Raw genomic sequence first — 7,580 nt, 5'->3', positions numbered from 1 at the left:
TTGGCCAATAATGCTGAACATCTTTTCATATGCTTATTTGCATCTCTATATGTTCTTTTGTAAAGTGACTGTTTACTTGCCTATTTTTAAAATTGGGTTGTTTGGTTTATTACTATCAAGTTTTAAGTGATCTTTATATATTCCAAATCTAACTCCTTTGTCAAATATGTGATTTTCATAATTAAAAACAATAACATAACTAGCAAAACTTAGGAGGCAATGAGAGATAAATGCTAGTAGATATGAGTTAATTCCTCATCAAATGAAAATGTGAATATAGTATACAGTCACAAGATAGTGTTTCAATAGAAAAAAAATTAGCAATGATTTTTTATTTGTCATTCATGCAATTTTAAATTGTTCAACCTTCTACATGAACATGTTAAATAAGTATATATACATATATACAAATATATTTCTATATTGATAGTTAAAAGAGTGTGGGGAACTAAGAATAAAAAAACAAAAGTTTTGGAGGAGAAGCATAGAGAAAAAATTTGCAAAGAAAGTGAAAGAAAGACAAGCAGACAGATGAAAAGAGGTAGAGAAATAAATTTCCACCGACAGACAGTGAAAAACAGGACATCAGTGATGGAAACTGACCTTTATTGATTAAATTGTCAAATGCAACATCCCTTTTGGGATATTGCAACTAGAGAATTTTTCAAACATTTGAAACATTGCAAAAAATCTTGTGAAATGTTTTACATCTGAAGGACGAGTATCCAACTTTTAAAGTGAGATATTACTTAATATGAGTGAATATTTTTAATTAATTAAACAAACAAACAAAAACAGAAATATGTCTAAAAACACAAACTTTAAGAATTAAATACTGGCCAGAGAATGTAAGTTTCTCAGAGAAGGACAGCATAATCAAATAATTAGGAAGTTCCTCTGAATACTTAAGACTTTTTCTGCTTAATAATTGTTGGGATGAGGACCTTTCTAAATACCCTCACTTTTTAATTTTTTTTATAACTGTTGTCAATGAATTCCGTGAATATACTTGAAAGTTCCTAAACACTTCCCAAGAATACCTGCCTCCAAAGCTTCAGTAGCCCTCATCAATGAACAACAGGGAAAAATAGAAATAAAGATAACTTTATTTTATAGAATTAAATATTTGGTAACTTCTTTTGAACCTATAGTTGGAGACTGGATTTGTGGCAAGAGGGGAGAAGTCAGGGACCAGTGGAGAAGAAAATGGAAGCATTGCTCAGGAGCAGGTGACACTAATGCCAGAAAACCTAATGATGTAGATTTGTGCAAAAATTAGAGCATCTTAGGACCACTGTGAAACTTAGGACCAAAATATCGCATGTTAGGACACAGTTATTGTGTTGTAATCAGTGAAAACTTGGCATTAAATGGATAGACTTTATTCATTTCTACATCCAGTACAAGAATTTTAAGTTAAAGTGAAAGTGTAATTGAACAATCATGGGAAGAAACTCAAGCTTCCCAAGTCTACTAAGGGAGAAAGCTACATAGTTGGGGGACCATCTAACCACTATTACCTCCTATTATCTCATGGCAATAAGTGGACCACTGGCCTAAAAATTAGTGGTAAATTGCCTGGACTCCAGGAAACAGAGAATAATTAAAAGAACTGATTTTTGTAAGTAGAGACCCTAAATTTTTATTACTTTTTTCTCTCTTTGAGGAGGAAGTTCAATTAGGTATATGAGTTCAGTACATTTAATTTCTAGCTATTTTGAAGTTTCAAGCTTGTTTCAATTTGCTTTCAAATGTTCATCAATGAAGAAATGTTTACATACTTAGCATGGACTCATAATACAAAAAAAATGTTCCACTGTTCCATGGTTAACTGTTTATATTTTTCCTAATATTGTTTCATCAGATCATTGTTCCAAGCTTTTGTCAACTAGCTGTGATAATGCTCTAAATTTTGGAACTGGAAAACCTGTCATAACATTTCAAACACAGGTCACAGTACGTTTTAGAATGTGTTTGTTTTGTTTAAAACTGCTGTGTGAAATGATCATGGTGAAATCCAATGTATGACTCCCAGCTAGAGAACAAACCCATATAAAGGAAAAGATGGATTATGAACCAAGTTGACTTAAATTATTTTTAACTTGCTTAAGTACATGCAAACATCAACAGTATAAATCTCTCACATGCCCATTTCTCTCCCAAACACATTTTCAAGAAAATGAAACTTCAGACTAACAACATTAAATTAATGTGATGAGTGATCTTTTGCTCATGCTAAATTAACACTCGTAATATAAAAATGGTACTGACTGCTATAGTGTAAGTTAGAGTTTCAGCAATTTACTGGTGTGATGGCATGATCCCCTTGCCACTTTTCTCTATTTAAACTATTACATCACTTCTGCTTCTTTGTGACATCATTTGACCTTTACTGCATGCAAACACTGTATCTGCATTTTAAACCTGCCTCTGTTTACCTCTACTCACTCCTCTATGCATGGTACATTACACCCCCGCAATGTTCTTTTATAATATCAGATCCCAATTAGGTATGTAGCTTAACAAGTTAAAGTCTTAATCTATGAAAATATTGTCCATAGAAATTTCTCACTATAAATTTGTGTAACCGTTAAGAAGTCAAATGTGAAAATAATGTCAGGTAATGAATGAAATGACATTATCATTTTGATATTAGAATTTAATGGTAGATATGCATACAACAAAAATTCAAACATGAATATAGTGACAGTAATTATTTCAACCTTAGGAAATACTAAGATAATTACAGATACGCTTACCAATCTATTAATAACTAAATGCCACCAATTTAGTAACCACTTATTTTGAATAGAGTCAAAAAATGACTACTAAATCAATAACTAAAATAATTTGGGAATACTAAATTTTAATTGCTCATTGGTAATCCAGAATATTCTTAAATTGATTTGAAAACTAACAGTAAAATAAAAAGACAAATGTTAATGTTTTCAATAATATAAGATGTATGGATCATCAAACATTTCCTGACCATGCATATATGGGATTGGGTTGGAGAAACACTAGATTAAACAATTTTAGGAAACTTCATGTGTCCAGAGGACTGGATTGCAGGCCTCTCCTTGTGGCCACGGCATGAGAGCAGAGTACTAACTGCTGCTGGCGCAGCCATGGCAGAACAGGCATTTAGAAAGCTTCTCCCCCTCTTTGACTGAATATTAGTTGAAAGGAGTGCTGCTGAAGCTGAACCAAGGGAGACGTTATGATTCCAGGAAAATATTGCAAGCAACAGTAGTAGCTGTTGGATCTGGATCTAAAGAAAAGGGCGGAGAGATTCAACCAGTTAGCGTGAAAGTTGGAGATAAAGTTCTTCTTCCAGAATGTGGAGGCACCAAAGTAGTTCTAGACGACAAGGATTAATTCTTATTTAGAGATGGAGACATTCTCGGAAAGTATGTAGACTGAAATAAATCACTATTGACATGGCATCACATGAAGCTGCCCATTCCACTGAAGTTGTGAAATCTCACCATGTAAATCATTTCCATGTCTCTCTTTTGTACTAAACTAATGATATCCAAAGTAATGACATCCAGTACCTCTTAAAATTTAGTTCCCACTGTACTGATATCAACATTTCCAAATTTAAACAAATAAATATCAGAGTCTGAAGTCAACGCATTACTTAGAGACATATGCCAACAGTTGGAAAAAATGCCTGTGAAGATCTCACTTTTTGCTGACTCACTATTTTATCAATTTATTTCCAATTGAGCTAAACAGAGATAAATAGTAATTCATCAATATGCAAATTCTGCAAAATTAGTCAGCAATAGCAATTTTAAACATCCATATAGATACATAATAATTCTTGTTACTTGTGACATTGTATTTAGAAATGAGAAAGTCCAGAGTTTACTTAATCGTGATAATTTTATGTAGCATAAAAAATACAATTTATGCCCTGCATTTAGCACAGTATATCGGTTTCAATTGTGTTGCAAGTGTAATTTAGAACTCTAAGTCTAACTCTAACTCTATGTCTGAAAATAACTTGTCCACATAGGCAGAATAAAAATGATAAAGTTTAGTGCAGCTATGTTTAAACATACTCTGGATGGGAGTTGGACACTGTTTTTGGTTTTTGCTTAGGAGACAGTCTCAGAGAGGAAACTTTGAAGTCAATATAAATATAATATAATGGAATAAGCATGTGCAAAGTATACAGGGCTTAGATTTTAGTAGAGTTATTTTATTTATAAGTTCTGCTCTTACTTGTTATGCAATACTAGGCCAACACAAAGAATAAAGAGAATTAAATGTTTAAAGTAATATGTAATATAAGCTATCCTTTTTATATTCAATTACAAAAGTTAATTTTGATTATTGTGCTTTATGAGATAAAAATGGTGATATAATGTTATTCATAAGTTTTCAGTTTAGTAAACCAGAGCAGGTGTTTTTTAGTAAAGACATCCACAGTGGACAAAAGAAGACCTCACCTATCTTTTCTGATGTCCATTTGATTCTTTACGATACAGAATAATAGTACATTTGCATTATTGAAAAGATTAGTTTGTGCTCAAAATATTTACCTACTCTTAGACATCAACATAATAAACATTTGTTAAACATTTTCTATGTTTTAACCATTGGGTTAAATAATAACAATGATAGAAATATGTTGAAAGGACCCAATTATCGTGGACCTTTCAGTTTAAAAGTGAAAAAGATACACATAGGCATCTACCTAAACAGAGAACATCTGACAAACATAACGGAGTAGATACAAAGTGCTATGGAAGAAGAGAGAGAGAATTTCCAAATTGGGAAATCTTGGTAGTGTCAATGCGAGATGTGGCATTTAACCACTTTCAACTTGTGGGGATGCATGCATATTGTAAAATACATTTGAAGTGAAAGAAATAATAAGCCAAAAGGAATTGAAATAAGAGATTTCATGCTTAGAGAACAGTAAATTATTTCATATGGCATAATATTGAGGTTCTTCAAAAATGTTTTGTAGGAGACATGGTTGAAAATAGGCTAATGCCAAATCACAGATTTGAAAGTTCATTTAAGGAATTTCTATTTCAGATATTGTAATTTACTATGTTGTTGAAGGGAGGAAGGCCATTGCAGGATCCAACTGTCACTGGACTAAGAAGAGTAGAAAGAACAGACAAAAACATCATACATAGCCAGAATCTACAGAATGCCCTGTTGATGTAATGCAATATACAGTGGGAGAAATGTTTTATATAATTTGAACTTGGATTGTGGGCACCTTAGGAAATGGTGGTACTGTTACAAGGAGAGCAGTAGGAAAGAGGACAGAAATGGGAAACAGAAGTCAGAGGGAAATGATGAGCAAGTGAGCGCTGAGAAGAGGCTGTTAAATTGGTACCACATTTACTTGCTAAAATGTATGAAGCACTCCTATAAACAAATAAAGAAAAAGAATAAGAATCAAATGTAAAATGTCAAAAGATATAAACAAGCAGCTGACAGAAAAGGAAAATCAACTAGTAGTAAATATGATTAGATATTCAACATCAGTAGGAAAGAGGGAAGTACAAATGAAACATACTTTTGATATCACCTCACATTTTTGAAATACTTTTGTAAGAAAAAATAATAAATGAAAAATTTTTTATTCCACTGATGAAGGCAACTACTTTTTAGAGCCATTAGCAGTAACTAGTTATTCTGACGAGTGTATACCTACAATTCAGAAAGCATACTTATCGGTATTTACATCAGGCAAATGATCACACACATTTATAAGGAAATATTTTTTTAAACATTACAAATAGCAAATTTTTTTTTTAATTTAAATGTCTATCAAAAGATCAGGTAAATGCTTTTAGACATAATAACACATTAAAATGTCAAACAACAGTGAAAATAAATTCTTGGCAACTGAATACTCAATATGGATAAATTACAAATATGTTGCCAAACCCTAAATAGTCATTGATTCCATTTGTACAGAGAGGAAAACATGCAAAATGAGACTACACATATATAGAACTATATATATATATATATATATACATATTTAGCAAAACTATAAATAATAGATGAAATTGATAATCATTACAATTTTATTAATAGTTCCTTCTGCTGGAAAGTAAAGTGATTTAATTATTCTATTTCTTAGGTAGTGGGACCATGTATATTTCACATATATTTATATATAATATATATTTATATATTATGCATAATTTATATATTATATATAAAATTATATATATTTTATATAATTATGCATGTCTGCAATATTTCATAATAACTTAAGTGAATGGAAATTTGGTTACTACTCTAATTTTTTACATGAAGTTTAGAGTGAAAGACAAAGTCAGAACAAAAGCTATGGAATAATGGAAACAACGGATGACTTGCCCTCAAACCACTTTCAATCTCTCTCTGCCACTGAAATCTTGGTAATATTTTGTTATCTGCCTGTTTTGAAATTTTGGTAACATTTTTCACTTCTTTAGGCCTATTTGAGAAGACATATAAGGAGACAAGATCAAAGTACAGGCAAAGTCTTCATCTTTTGATGTAAGATATTCTTCTAAGGAAGAGGAAAACCAACATTTTGATGCATACACTTTTGAACTGCTTTGTCTAGCAGTTTAAGTTCCTGACTAGAAGGTGCAATGAGAACATGTCTTAAATAAATGTCATGCATTATTCATTTATTTGTTACTTTCATTTTGCTATGGTGAACTTCATGTGTGATTATTATTTCTCACTCTCTAAGTCTCCACTGGACACTGCTAAGTCAATTTTTAGATATAAATAGCAGGTCAACTACCATATTTTGCCATGTATAATGAGCACTTTTTTGCCCAAATTTGTGAGGGAAAAATAAGGATGCACATTATGCATGGGTAGTACCAATTCTATATCTATATAAATGTTTTTAATTCTTTATTTTTATGCTTATGAGTTAAAAGGGTAACTCAAAATCAATAACAATATCTGTATGCAAAATAATACCCTGGAATCCGATAATCAGTTTTGTTGAACTTATAACAAATTTGCAATGATGAAGAGTTCTTGGCCTTCCATGATGTGTAAATATTGTAAATTTATTACCAGTACATAGATTTCTCGTACCTTACAACTGTTCTTGTGTTTTGTAATTACTTGTTACATAAAATTTCTTGTACCATAATATGCTAAAAATTAAATATTAAAATTCCTTTATAATACAAAAAAAAGTACCTAAATGTAAATAAATAAAAATTTGAGTTATAAAATTAAAACAGAAGATTTTTTTCCCTGAAAGTTTGGGCCAAAATTGTTCATGCATATTATACATGGATGCGCATTATACACGGCAAAATACAGTACATCAAATAGTGCTGAGGCATTGAGTAAAATGAGGACCGAAAAATGTCCATTGGCTTGGAAACAGAAAGCCACCTCTGACCTAGACATAGCAGCTTTGATGGAGTGGTTGGGTGGGTTGGGAAGAGAAACTGGAGAAGTGTTGAAAAGTAAAAGGAAAGTGAATGCAAGGATATGTGTGGAAGAAGTTTAGCTATGAAGAGAGAAAAAAATATAAGCTGGTAGCAAGAGGGCTACGAGGGATTCGTGAATGTTTTCTT

The 7,580-nt window shown here is 31.6% G+C and overlaps 1 pseudogene; it reads left to right on the top strand.

The window, feature by feature from the left end:
• The first annotated feature begins 3,128 nt into the window (after positions 1-3,128).
• Positions 3,129-3,423, top strand: LOC109453312 (10 kDa heat shock protein, mitochondrial; annotated as a pseudogene).
• The last annotated feature ends 4,157 nt before the right edge of the window (positions 3,424-7,580 follow it).

This window comes from Rhinolophus sinicus, linkage group LG01 (genome assembly GCF_036562045.2).
Source record: "Rhinolophus sinicus isolate RSC01 linkage group LG01, ASM3656204v1, whole genome shotgun sequence".
NCBI classification, from domain to species: Eukaryota; Metazoa; Chordata; class Mammalia; order Chiroptera; family Rhinolophidae; genus Rhinolophus; species Rhinolophus sinicus.
This window is presented reverse-complemented; position numbering and strand designations above follow the sequence as displayed.